Source organism: Rattus norvegicus, chromosome X, assembly GCF_036323735.1.
Source record: "Rattus norvegicus strain BN/NHsdMcwi chromosome X, GRCr8, whole genome shotgun sequence".
Lineage (NCBI taxonomy): Eukaryota > Metazoa > Chordata > Mammalia > Rodentia > Muridae > Rattus > Rattus norvegicus.
The window spans coordinates 19884285-19898204 of NC_086039.1; the positions used below are offsets into that span (position 1 = coordinate 19884285).

The 13920-nt window shown below is 40.2% G+C and overlaps 1 pseudogene; it reads right to left on the bottom strand.

The window, feature by feature from the left end:
- Window positions 1–5868: 5868 nt before the first annotated feature.
- On the bottom strand, window positions 5869–12591 carry Tmem256-ps1 (transmembrane protein 256, pseudogene 1; annotated as a pseudogene).
- Between the last annotated feature and the right edge of the window lie 1329 nt (window positions 12592–13920).

Consider the following 13920-nt stretch of genomic DNA (forward strand, 5'->3'; position numbering starts at 1 on the left):
CTGGACTTGGTAATGAGTAAGAATCACCCAGGTGGTACTGGTTTTGAAGGCATGAAGGGGACATGAAGAGCAGCTGAGGCTTGGCACTGTGAGAGGCCATGGAAGGCCATTGGTGAAGGTATAGCCTCAGTTGTAGTTGACAGCCCAAGACAGAAAGAGTCATGCAAAGTAGTTGAAGCTTGGCACCATGAAGAGAGCCTATGAGAGGCTATTGGTGAAGCCTAGTTGCAATGAGAAAACCCAGCATGTTAAAGATGCCAGTACCATTGGACGATCATCAAGAACAGCAGCAGCAGTGGAGTAGATCAACCTGAGCTTAGAGTGAGTGCTACAGCAGGCAGAGCTGGAGAAGTTAAGCAAGCCCTTTGGAGGAGCCCAGAAGATCATGTGTGGATCCCAGACATTAGAACAAGAAGGTATGAAGTTGAAGTTGCCTTGGAGACCCCAAGATGTTCGAGATGTCAGAGCCATGGGATAACTGCTGAGGAGATCTGCTAACAGTGAGCAAAACCAGCCCAAGAGAAAGTTTATTGAAGTCAACAAAGATGAAAGGAGTTGGAAATATGAAGAGTACTTTTATGTCAGACATGGAGACGCAAGAGGTTGGAACTTGCCCAGCTGGTTTTTAGTTTTGCTTTGGTACAGTGTTTCCTCACTATGACATTTTTGAATGGTAATGTATATCCTGTGATGTTGGAAGTATGTGATCTGGTGTTTTATTTTGATTTTATAAGGGATTAAGTGATTAGCTGAATCTCAGAAGAGACTTTGACCTTTGGACTTTTAACATTGTTGAGACTGTTATAGACTATAGAACTTTTGAAGTTAGTTTAGTTGTAGTTGTAGTTTGCATTATGTTATGGCTAGCCATACCTACTCATATTTTTTTAACAAGCCTCTGAGGACCAGGGAGTGGAATATGGTGGTTTCAATATGCTTGGCCAATGGACTAGAACTGTTAGGGGGTATAGTATTGTTGGAGTACATGTGGCTTTGTTGAAGAAAGTTTGTCCCTGTGGGGGTGGACTTTGAGATCCCCCTCCTAGCTGCTTGGAAGTCAGTCTTCTGGCTGCCTTATGGCCAAGATGTAGAACTCTCAGCTCCTCTAGCTCCATGCTTGCCTGGATGCTGCCATGTCCCACCATGATGATAACGGACTGAACCTCAGAATCTGTGAGCCGGCCCTTTTTAAGAGTTGCCTTGATCATGGTGTCTCTTTACAGCAATGGAAACCCTAACTAAGACAAACTGTCTCCCCACAGGCCAAATCATCTTCCAACTCATAATAGTATGGCCAGGTAATAAAGCATTCAACTGCCGTCTAATCCAAAGTTCCAAAGTCCACCCATTATACCCATATGCAACCTGATCAGGCCTGTCACAGCAACTACTCCACAGACCTGGTACAAACTTCTTTCTTTCTTAGTCACTGTTTCATTGTTGGGAAGAGACACAATAACCATAACAACTCTTATAAAAGAAAACATTTGGGCTGGAGAGATGGCTCAGTGGTTAAGAGCACCGACTGCTCTTCCCAAGGTCCTGAGTTCAAATCCCAGCAACCACATGGTGGCTCACAACCATCTGAAACAAGTCTGATGCCCTCTTCTGGTGTGTCTGAAGATAGCAACAGTGTAATCATAATATATAATAAATAAATAAAATATTAAAAAAAGAAAACATTTAATCGGGGCTTGTTTACACTTTCAGAGATTTAGGCAATTATCCCCATGAGAGAAAGCCATGGAAAACCAGCAGACATGGTGGCTGAAAGTCCTAGATCTGGATCCAAAGGCTGCAGGAAGAGACAGTCACTGGACCAGGCTTGGGCTTCTGACACCTCAAAGCCCATCCCCAGTGACACATTTCCACCAACAAGACTTCACCTCCTTTCAAGTAGTGTCACTCCTTAAGCATTCAAATATATGAGCTTATGAAGGCCATTCTTGTTCAAACCACCACAGATGCATAATTCATTGCTGACAAAAACTTTACTGTGAAGTACATAACTGGACATAATACATTGTTGATGATTTATCTTTAGTATTCAATAGAATGCCAGACCTTTCCATTGTTTGAGTTTTGTATTAGTTGGGGTTCTCTAAGAACTTGTGGGTAGTCTCTATATAGTAAGGGAATTTGTTGATGACTTACAGTCCATCTCCCCAACAACAGTCAGCAGCAGCTATGAACTTAAGTCCAAGGATCTAGCAGTTGCTCAGTCCTGCAAGGCAGGCAGGCGAAGAAGAGAGAGAGTCTTCCTTCTTCCAATGTTCTTACATGGGTTTCCAGCAAAAGGTGTGGCCCAGATTAAAGGTGTGTACCCCCACACCTGGATCTGAGCTTGCTTTGTCCCAGATGACTTCAAACTCAGAGATCTCCTTGGTCTCCTAGGATTCATAGCCACTGTGCCTCAAGATCTCCATGTCAAGATCCAGGTCAGAAACTTGTATCTCCCTGCCTCAAGATCAGGATCACAGGTGAGCTTTCCAATTCTGGATAGTTGTTCATTCCATATACACTCAAGTTGACAACCAGGAATAGCCACTACAAGTTTCATACATCAATATAATGACTTTTTGGTGATTTTCATCTCCTATTTCCTTCTCTCATTACCCTTTCTTCCACTAGAACTCTTCTTAAGTGCCCAAGCTACTTTCATGAATTATTTTTGTTTACAGCCAACCAGGTTTAATTACAAATATAGGTGGGGAACAAGAAAATGATAATCTACAACAGTTAACTGTCAATAGTTCCTCAGGGAGAGGTGAGGCTATTTTGGTTCCTTCTCTATCTGTGAGGGAATATTAAAGCAGCTGGTTTTGTATAGGCTTGTGCAGATAATCACAAATGAGTTCATGAGTGCCATCTGGTATGTAGAAGACACAGATCTTCTCTTTTTCCTCTTCCTCTTCCTCTTCCTCCTCCTCCTCTTCCTCCTCCTCCTCTTGATCTTCTAGTCTTCTTGCTTCCATTTTTCTGTTCCCCTTTTCAGATGTTCCCTGAACTTGGGGGGAGGGGTGTAAGCTGAGCACTCTACCATCACTTATGTTTGTCATTTTGTCCAGTTATGGGTTTTTGCTCATTTCAGTAAGAAGTTTCTTTGATGAAGTGGGACTAGCACACTAATTTATGAGTATCAACACATACATTTAAAAGACAGAATGACCATCAAAAGGTGATGTAAACATGACTGATAATCATAAGAAAAAATAAGAATCATGAGAAATTCAGACTGTCTTAGAGTTTCTATTGCTCTGAAGAGACACTCTGATCAAGGAAACTCTTGTAAAGGAAACCATTTAATTGAGACTGGCTTATATTGCAGATGATTAGTCCATTATCATCATAGCAGCTTTCAGGTTGACATGGTACTGGAGGAGCTGAGACATCTACATCTTGATCTGAGGTGGCAAATGGAAACTGTGTATCACACTGTGTGTAGCTTAAGCATATGAGACTTCAAAGACTGCCTCCTTGGTGACACACTTCCTCCAACAAGGACATACCTCCTAATAGTGCCCTATGGGCCTAGCATTCAAATACATGAGTCTGTGGGGGATAAACCTTTATTCAAAGCACCACACAGACTAAAAGAGTAACTTAAAGAGTTACTGAAATTTATTTGGAAAAATAATCAAAATAAAAAAGCTTTGAATTAGAACAACCCAAAATGAAGAAAGAGCCAAATAAAAGGGATGATGATGAAGTAGGGCTTGTGGTATGGCTCAGCAGGTAATGGCTATTGATGCCAATTCTGAAAACCTGATTTCATTTCTTGGACCTACATGATGGAGGGAGAAAACTGATTTGTAGGTTGTCCTCTGACGTCACACATGCACTATAGCATGCTTGCCTTCCAATCCACACAAAATAAATATATATTAAAAATGAAAAATTGATGTTACAAATGACCCCAGATATGTTAAAAGAATATGGATTGTTTGGGAGTGGGGAAGAAACAACTATTGTCAAATAAATATAAAAAACTGGATAAATTTATGAATACCTACAACTTACAAAACTGAAAAGATATAAAATCCTAAATAGAAAACATCTGCAAACAATGAAAAAACAAGGGCTGGCTGCATCACAACTGCAATTTACCAAGTCAAGAAAATTTAGCAATAACACTTTGCAAAATATTCAATTAGCATTGAGCAGGAGATAAGCCTTCAAATTCATTCAACATGGCCAGCTTTCTTTAGTTATCAAAATTTTGTTAGGATGTGACTATAAAAACAAAACTTTGAACAAATACACTGTGATGAGCAGAAGTACAAAGTCCCTTAACAATGTATTTGGAAGTAAATTTCAACAACACATCAAAAATACCATCAACCGTGGACAAGTCAGTTTCATGTCAAAGAGGTTCAGGTGGTTCAAATTGAAATCAGTAAGCATGTATTCCTCACATGCATAGTGTCAAGGATAAAGATCAGATAATCATGTCAGCAGAGACAGAAAATGTTTCTATAAAATTTCATATCTTTAAATGGTTAAATTTCTAGAGTACTTTATTATAAAAAATCATACTGCAACATAATAAAGGACATAAATGATGATCTTACAGCCAATATCATGGTAAAGTAGGAGAAACTGAAAACATTTCCTCTAAACTAAGGAACAAGGTAAGTGTGACTACTTTTGATGTGTTTATTCAATATACTACTAGCAGTATGGTGGTGGAGCATGTCTTTGATCCTAGCACTTGGGAGGCAGAGGCAGAAGTCAGATCTCTGAGGCTGAGGTCTGTCTGTTCTACAGAATTAGTTCCAGGACAGACAGGGCTACACAGAGAAACCCTGTCTTGAAAAACAAAAACCAAAACAAACCAAAACAAAAACCAAAAATAAAGCCATCACCAACAACAATAAAACCTATGCCCACTACCACTACCACTACCACTACCACTACCACTACCACTATCACCAATGGCAACAACAACACCAACAACAAAGTTAATAAATCAATATAGTGCTAGATGTTTAAGTCAGAACAATTAGGAAAGAGAAAGGAATAAAAGGCACACTAATTAGAAAAGTCAAAATCAAGTTATTCCTTTTTGAAGATGACATGAATCTCTATCTAGGGCAATATAAAGATTCTTCTGAAAGATATTTAGACTATTAAAGCTGTGAATGTATCAAGTAGACTATCAAGACAAAAAGGAACATATAAAATTATTACATTTTCTAAACATCAATAATGATGTTTAAAAAGTTTTAACTATCATAGCCACAAAAATATCAAGGTACAAACTCAAGATTATAGAAAATTTGTATAGTGAAAACTATAAAATATGAAAAGATCTCTGATATTCATGATTGCAAGAATTAAGAGTTGAATTATCCACACTGTCCAAAGCAATCTATAGATTTAATCTAAATCATAAAGAAATATAAAATATTCTGAATAGCCAAATTTATCTTGAGGTACAAAAACGAAACTGGAAGCATTACAAAATCTATTATACATATACATACACACACACACACACACACACACACATATATATACATATATATATATATATATATATATATATATATATATATATATATATATATATATATATATATATATACCACAGAGCTATAGTGAGGAGAGGGATCAGATATAATCAGATATAATTAATCAGAGTTTAATTTAGGTTACACAGGGAAAATGCCTCTCCCAGAAACCATATTTTGACAAATAAAAAGTCCAGTGCCAGATTTGGGATACTCCTCTGGATATGTTGAGGAGGGTTGCCCCAGAGACCTTTAAGCAATACAGTCTATTTCCATTACTCTTGATTGTCCTACCAAAATATGATAGTGAGACCATACTTCAGAAAATGTCACACACTTTTTTTTAATGTGCCTTTTTCTTTTAATTTCTTTTCTGCTTCAACATTCCCCTTTCCCTCTGCACCCAATTACCCAGAAAGGCCAGGACTGGGCACTTAAACAAGAGACCTCAAAAAGCCAAGGCAAGCCAGCCCAAGATCAGCAGGCTCCCTCCAACAGGCCCCAGAGTCTGGATGCTAGTGTCTCTATTCAGAGCCTGGTAGTAAAAGCTAGTGCAGAATAAGGTAGCTCCAGAAGCTAGCAGCAACCCTGCCCAGACAGGTTTTCTGCAATAGGGTACCCAAACAGGGCCAGGCTGTGCAAAAAGTGGTGTTTGTTGGCCTTGAGCTCCTTCACGTAGGCATTCGGAAACTGCGCCGTGTGCCCCGTAGGTGACCAAACTCAAGGCCCCAGCTCCAGACAAGGCACCTAGGCGGCAGAAAGCAGCGCCTACCCCCGGCCATAGCTGTGGGTGGTCGCATCACACACTTTTGACACAGGATATTATAAAATCAAGTTGGTACTGACTATTAAGTGTCTTCTCTGCTGACTAGCACTCAAAGTACCCAAAGGAATTATGCAGTATGCTGTGTATGTGTGGCAGGGAGATAACCAACAGTCTTATTCAATGGTCAATTCTGTCAACTACTGTAATGACTGGCATGGCAAAATATGGCCCTGGGTACAAAAGTACTATGTTATGGTAGTATCCATCCACTTGCTGGTTGGACTTAAGTAAGGCCTGTCTCACAGGAATATATGAATCTGGTACTGTAAGATCAAGAGCTCATGATTGGGGAACTTACAAGCCCCAGGGATGATTTTACTATTGCTGTTTTGGTAAATGGACATAGTGTTGGGGTTTAAATCTCAGCTGGAATCCAGACAAAGCACACCAAACCAACATGGTTCCACGTGAAGAGGTTTAATGAGAGAAGAAGAGTAGAAGAGGGGAGGAACAAAAGCTGGCCATGAGAATGTGGAGGGAACCCAGCTCCGAAAAGAAAAGAAAAGAAAAGAAAAGAAAAAAAAAAGCTGCAGAGAATGTGGAGGGAAGTGGGGGTGGGGAGAGAAGGGACAAAAGGAAGAGTGCAAGAGAAGAGCAAAGAGCAAGAGAGTGAGGAGGGGCCAAGCAGCCCCTTATATAGTGTCAGGCACAGCTGGCTGTTGCCAGGCAACTGTGGGGTTGAGCATACCTGGCTGCTGCCAGGTAGCTGTGGGGGTGGAGCTTAGACAGAATACCAGCTCATAGTATAAAACTTTCCCCTATTTTTATTTTAAATAAAGCTTTCAAGACAAAGTAGACAGAATGCAGTAGTATAAGGCGGTAGAAGGAAATAATAAAATGGAAAGTTTTCAATAGGGTGGGAAATGGGAGAGGGTAGGTGAATAATGTGGTTAGAATGAGAAATGTTCCACAAAATGTATTTGAATATTTGGTCCTATACTGGCTGGTTTTGTGTATCAACTTGACACAAGCTGGTGTTATCACAGACAAAGGAGCCTCCCTTGTGGAAATGCCTACATGAGACTAGAGTAGAGCATTTTCTAAATTAGTGATCAAGTATGGAGAGCCCATTGTGGGTTGTGCCATCCCTGGGCTGGTAGTCCTGGGTTCTATAAGAAAGCAAGCTAAGCAAGCCAGGGGAAGCAAGCCAGTGAGTAACATCCCTCCATGGCCTCTGCATCAGCTCCTGCTTCCTGACCTGCTTGAGTTCTAGTCTTCATTTCCTTTGGTGATGAACAGCAATGTGGACGTGTAAGCTGAATAAACCCTTTCCTCCCCAACATCCTTCTTGGTCATGATGTTTGTGCAGGAATACAAACCCTGATTCTGTTTAGGTATAGGAGGTATGGCCTTCATGGAATAAGTATATCACTGGAATAAGGCTTTGTGAGTGAGTTTAAAGCCTCAAGATACTTCAGTTCCCTCTCTCTGCTTTGAGGTTGCAATTAAGGATGTGGTTCTTAGCTTTCAGCTCCATCCACCACGCTGGCCTGTTAGATGCCTCCCAGCCCCAATGGATTCTTATCTTTCTAGGACCATAAGTAAAATAAAATCTTCCACAAGTTGCTTTTCTTCATTGTGTTTTCTCAAAACAACAGAAATGTAACTAACATAGAAGTTGGTGCCAGAGAGTGTGCTTGTTACTAGAAAGAACATATGACCTTGTTGATTTGGGGGAGGAATGCTAAAGACGTTGGAACTTTGGACTAGGAAAGCTGTAAACTGCTGTAAGCAGAACTTAACAGATCATTTTAGTATAAAGGAGAAAGACAGTAGTGGTGAGAGTAATGTGGACCATGGAGACCAAACCCAAGGTTTTAGAGCAGAACAATGGTAGCAAGATAGAGACTGTTCTTGTGATAGTTTGTCAAAAAATCTGGCTTTCTCCTCCCTTGTCCTAAGAACTTGCCCAAGTTTTTTTTGAGAGAGGGTGGGGCAGAGAAAATTTCAAGATTGTATAATATTGAGCCTCTGAAATGGCTGTTATTGATGGGGTTTATGCAGGTTCACAGTGAAAAATAATAGGTTTTATGCATGATCTGGAAGAGATGCTATGGTAATTTGAGTAAAAATAGCCCCCATAAGCTCATGGGAGTGGCTCTGTTAGAAGGTGTGGACTTATTGGAGGAAGTGTGTCACCGGGGGTGGGCTTTGGGGCCTTAGAAGCTAAAGGCTAAATAGTGGCTTATTTTCTCTTCCTGCTGCCTGCTGATCTAGATGTAGAACTCAGCTCCCTCTCTAGCACCATGACTGCCAGTATGCCACTAAGCTTCTTGCCATGACAATAAAGGAATAAACCTCTGAAACTCTAAGCCATCTCCAATTAAATATTTTCTTTTATAAGAGTTGTTGTGATCATGGAGTCTCTTCACAGCAATAGAAACCCGAAGACAGAGGCTGTTAAGGAGATTATTGTCAATAAGGAGAGGTGTATTCTGCACTGGTATAAAGGGAAGGGATCCCTAACGGTCAGCCCATATCCAGCTAAGCGTCCTAATTAAGAAAGAAAGTATAAGGCATTCACTCCCTGATCCTAGAAAACAACTGAAAAAAGAAGTGCTACTGCTAATATGACTCGAGGAAGTCCAAGTTCCTTCCAAACTGACAGCCAAGTTTGGCATTGTTAAGCACATGAAAATGCCAGAAACCTGACATGTCTACTAAGAGAAGTTGCATGCAGGGAATAATCCTTGAGAGACCTGAATATTCTAGGTAACAGAGCTGGAGGAATAAAGTGAAAGAATAAAAAATACAGCCAAAAAGTCAGAAGTTTAGAAATGCTATCTCACCCCTAAGAAGCCCTAAATACCTCAAATTCCAGTCCCTGCTCTCTACCGGTAAGTTGGTAAAAGGTCACATTTCTTGAGCCTGCTCTCCCAGGAACTAGTTGAAAGGGCTTAAGATAAGGCCCTTAGATTCCCAACCTAGTAAAGATAACAGAAAGCTCCCAGGAACTAGCTGACCATAAAGTTAGATTACAATCTTAAAAACAATCTTGAGAGACAGGAAGCTTCTCCTTGTGATTTTTCACTGGTATTTTCCAATGATGCCATCCCTGCCCCCTTGGGTTGTAGCTTCTTCCTTTAAATACCTCTTCTCCCAGCTACTGGGGGTCAAACTACTGTGCCCCTGCGTGGGATACAAGTCTCGACCCCAGTGCACTGGTCCCTATCGATAAACCTCATGTGATTACAGCAAGGATGGTCTTGTGTGAGTTCTTGGGGGGTCGTGTCATCCCGAGACTTGAGTGACGGTCTCCCCACTCTGGGGGTCTTTCAAAAGTTATGTACACCCTTTGAAATTAAAGTTTCAGACACTGGGCATGGAGATAAGGTATTTCATAGTTTGACCTCTGTGTTTTGGTTTCCCTTTGGTTTTTCTTTTGGCCTGGTATTTCCCTGTTATTACCCCATTCCTCCCTTTTTCGAATAGTAATGTATATTCTGTGTCACTATATGTTGGAAGTATGTAATTTACTTTTTGATTATATAGTGCATTACAATTAAGAGACAGTCTTCAGTCTCAGAAGAGACTTAGGACTTTTAAACAACCTTGGTGACTTGTGAAGTTGGACCAAATGCATTTTTCATTGTGATATGGCCATGACCTTATGAGTGCTAGGGAGTGGAATATGATAGTTTGAACAAGATTTGTCCCCTATAAAGATGATGTATTTGAGTAGTTGGTGGTGATATTTGGGTAGGTTTAGGAGTTGTGGTCTTGCTGGAGGAAGTATATCATTGGAGTTGAGCTATGAGAGTTTAAAGCCTACAGCAATTTCCAGTTCACTCTTCCTACCTTATGTTTATAGTTGAATATATGATCTTTCAGCTTGCTGCTTCAGCCAATATGCTTGTCTGCTTCAATGCCTCACCCATAGTGATGTACTCTTCTCCCTCTGATACACAGTAACAGAAAAGTAACTAAAACAGAAGGCAATAATTAACTCTAAAGACCTTTTGAAAAGGTCATATGAAAACTTACTACTGTGGAAGCTTCCCAAAATATGAACACAAACACACACACACACACACACACACACACACACACACACACACGTAAAAAGCTTAAGTAAAGTTACTCTGTAACAGAATGACAGTGCCCCTACTAGGCAACTAGGCCAGCAAATAAAATGCCCATTGCCAAAAATGAGTTAGTTCTTCTGCAGTTGCTGTCAAATGAAGTTGTACAGATCACCAATCATTACTAGCTCTTGCCTATGTTCTTTGTTATCCTCCAAAAACTAACAATAAGACTATTGTGGAGATATTACCTACTCAAGTCATGGAACAAGGAGAAATCAAACTGGTACTTACCTGGAAGTTTCATCCCTACTGGCTAGCTTTCATAATTCTGAGAAGTGCTCTGAGCACTCCCATAGGGGAGAAGTAAACATCTATCATACCCAAGTGTGAACCTACTGTCCTAGCAAGACATGTCCACTGGTACAATAGTGGTGCATATGTCACGGGAGTACCAGTTTCTTATGGGAGAGTTAAGACCTGCTTCATGAATTAGAAAAAAGAAATAAAAAGGAAAGGACATGACTGCTCCTAGGTATGGTGGAGAAGACGGTTTATTGTAGAGGTGTGGGAGAGCACAGCCAGAGGCAGGCACATCTGGGAGAATCCAGAGTGGTCATGACCCTGAACCATGTGGGGAGAGGGGGGAGAGGAAGGAAGAAAGGGGAACCAAGTAAGGCAGTCAGGAAGCCAGAAGTACAAAAGGAGCAAGAGGGGCAGAGATGGGGACAGAGAGGCAGAGAGTAGATAGCCAAAATGTCTGGATTATATAGGGAAGAGCCTATGGGGGGGGTAGTGCAGCTCCTGGGCTGGAAAGTTCAGGATAGAGAGGGAAGTATGCCAGCCATACCCTGTTATAGGTAGGGACTAAGGGATGCTTTGAGAACCTGGAGGCAAAGTCTGCTTTGATATGTAAAAATAGGTACCTCCGATGATGCTTGTTCCAGCCTTGAAACTTAACCCATTTGCAACCCATACCTGACACTATTATTAGGGTGTGAAGCTGTGACTAGAGTCATAGACTCTAGTGGGTAACATACAATGTTTACTCTGTGTGGTGGTTTGCATATGCTTGGCCCAGGGAGTGGCACTATTAGGAGGTGTGGTCTTGTTGGAGGAAGTGTGTCGCTGTGGGCGTGGGCTTGGAGACCCTCATCCTAGCTTCTCCCAGGATGTTGAGGTTGTTCCTGGATTCCTTCAGGTGAAGATGTAGAACTCAGCTCCTCTTGCACCATGCCTGCCCGGATGCTGCCATGCTCCCACCTTGATGATAATGAACTGAACCTCTGAACCTGTAAGCCAGCCCCAATTCAATGTTGTCCTTTATAAAACTTGCATTGGTCATGGTGTCTGTTCACAGCAATAAGACCCTGACTAAGACACTCTGCTAACTGGACGTAATATTAAACAACTCCTACTGACTTAAAAGTTACACTCGTAGATTAGTGCATCTCTAAGCCTTCATTGCAGAAGCTTCTTTCTTCAAAGGAAGATAATAAACAAAGAGAACCCCAACTGGTCAAAGTGCAGAGAATAAAGGACTACTGAATGCTCAATCATAAATGGGACACCGAAATCACATATCCTCCTCAGGGAACATGGTGAAGTCATGAATGGTGTCAAACACTTTTAATCCCAGTACCTAGGAGGCAGAGGTATGATGATTCCCCTTCAGGCTTTACAATAGACTGGAGGATGGGGTGTGGGAGGAGGGGACAAGCAGGGAGAAGAAAGAAATTCAGCTCAGACCAATGTTATTCTAACTGGTGTTTGATAAGACTTCTAGCGTCTGGCCCAGGTCATTTTACTTTAGCCATATTTAAGCGTAGCACAATTTTGGGGGAAAAATATTCAGATAACAATTAACTCCATCCCAAGTGCACAAAAATTTAGAACACACACTGAGATTCTTTACAAAGTACATCTGGCTTCTGTCACAAGAATGGGTACTGTTGACTCGGAGCTAGGGCAGGAGATTTAGGGTCTGGGATGACTGAGGTAAACATAACGCCTGTGGATGTCAAGATTGGCCTGGCCCTAAGATAACATGGAATTCACTTAGGCTGCTGTAAAGTACAAGTGACATCACTCATAAGGGTGGGTTTTATGACCTAAAAGCAGTGCTCAAGGTTTAGGAAAAAAAGATCTAAGATAAGTAAATTCTAGAGACAAGGACAAAGCCTGTCTGTCCCATCTGACAGCAAAGGCTCACCAGGTTGTAAAATGACATCATTACTGGCATTCCTGGAAGAACAGCTATGCAGCACCGCATTCCATTGATGAAGGGAGGGGTAAACTGTGTGTTTAACTCTCCGGGCGTCTCCAGGGCTTATCTGTGTGCACAAGGCCTTTTTGCCCTCAATGAAGAGGTAAGCAAATGTCTTTGAGGCCAGCGTCAAACATAGTGAGTTCTTAGACAGCCAGGACATAGTGAGATGCAATCTAAAACAACAACAAAAGTTTGTAAAAAAGCATAGAGGCTCTTCAATGACTGAAAATATAGTTATCATATGACCCAGGAATACCAGATATTTACCCAAGTACATATTGAAAGTAATTAAAAATGGCATACTTTAAAAATGTCTTCAGGCAAAAAAAAATGTCTTCAGGCATAAGTTTACCATAAAATCACACTCTTAAAGGTTTCACATATGACAGAGTATATGCCATATACCATTTGTCTGGTTTGTTTTACTTCATATAATATACTCCTCTTCCACCCTGTTTTCTAAAAATAACAAGAATTTATTTTTCTCTATGGATGAATGTGTGAATGTGTGTGTGTGGATATATATATGTGTGTGTGTGTGTGTGTGTATAAAAGTTTTAATTTTAATAATTTTATTTTGGTTGTGAGCCTAGCCTTTAACGGCTGAGCCATCTCTCCAGCCCGATTTTAATAATTTTATAATAGCATGTATTCGTAACCATAGTTTTTTTAAATGTTTCTCTACTATTTTATTTTTTATCATTCTGTCAAGTCATTTGAAGCCACTTTTCTTTCTTTTCAAGTGAGTAACTTCGTTTTGTTTTTTCTTTCCTTTTGGCCTATAGATAAAAAAATACTGACCTTTGTAATTAATTTTTTAAACCATGGTTTGCCTCAATATTAACTGTCAGTATCTTCAAGGACAAAATACAATCTTTAAAAATATCAAATTGGGTCTTTTATTGTTTGTGAAAAGCTTTGTTTAGATTATATTTTTGAGTGCTAATTCTGTTTCATTTTTGAGTTTTTATTAAGTTATTATATTCTAGCCTGATGAACATATCAATTTTTTCTTCACATCAAAATTTGTTTGCACTGTTTGGTTGCTCATTACCACTATCCCTTATATCTCTATAGTTCTCAAATATATTTATTATCTACTAGGTAACCAAATAGAGAAATAAATAGTAAATTGATACACAAATTAAGGGAAATTATGCTCTATTTCCAAAAACATCTCACTGTTGTATTTTCACTTGAAATAGTTTCAAATCCTTTTGTAGTTGAGATTTATCAGTTATGCATTCTCATCATCCTCATCAAGATTATCATTGTATATCCTAGGCCGAC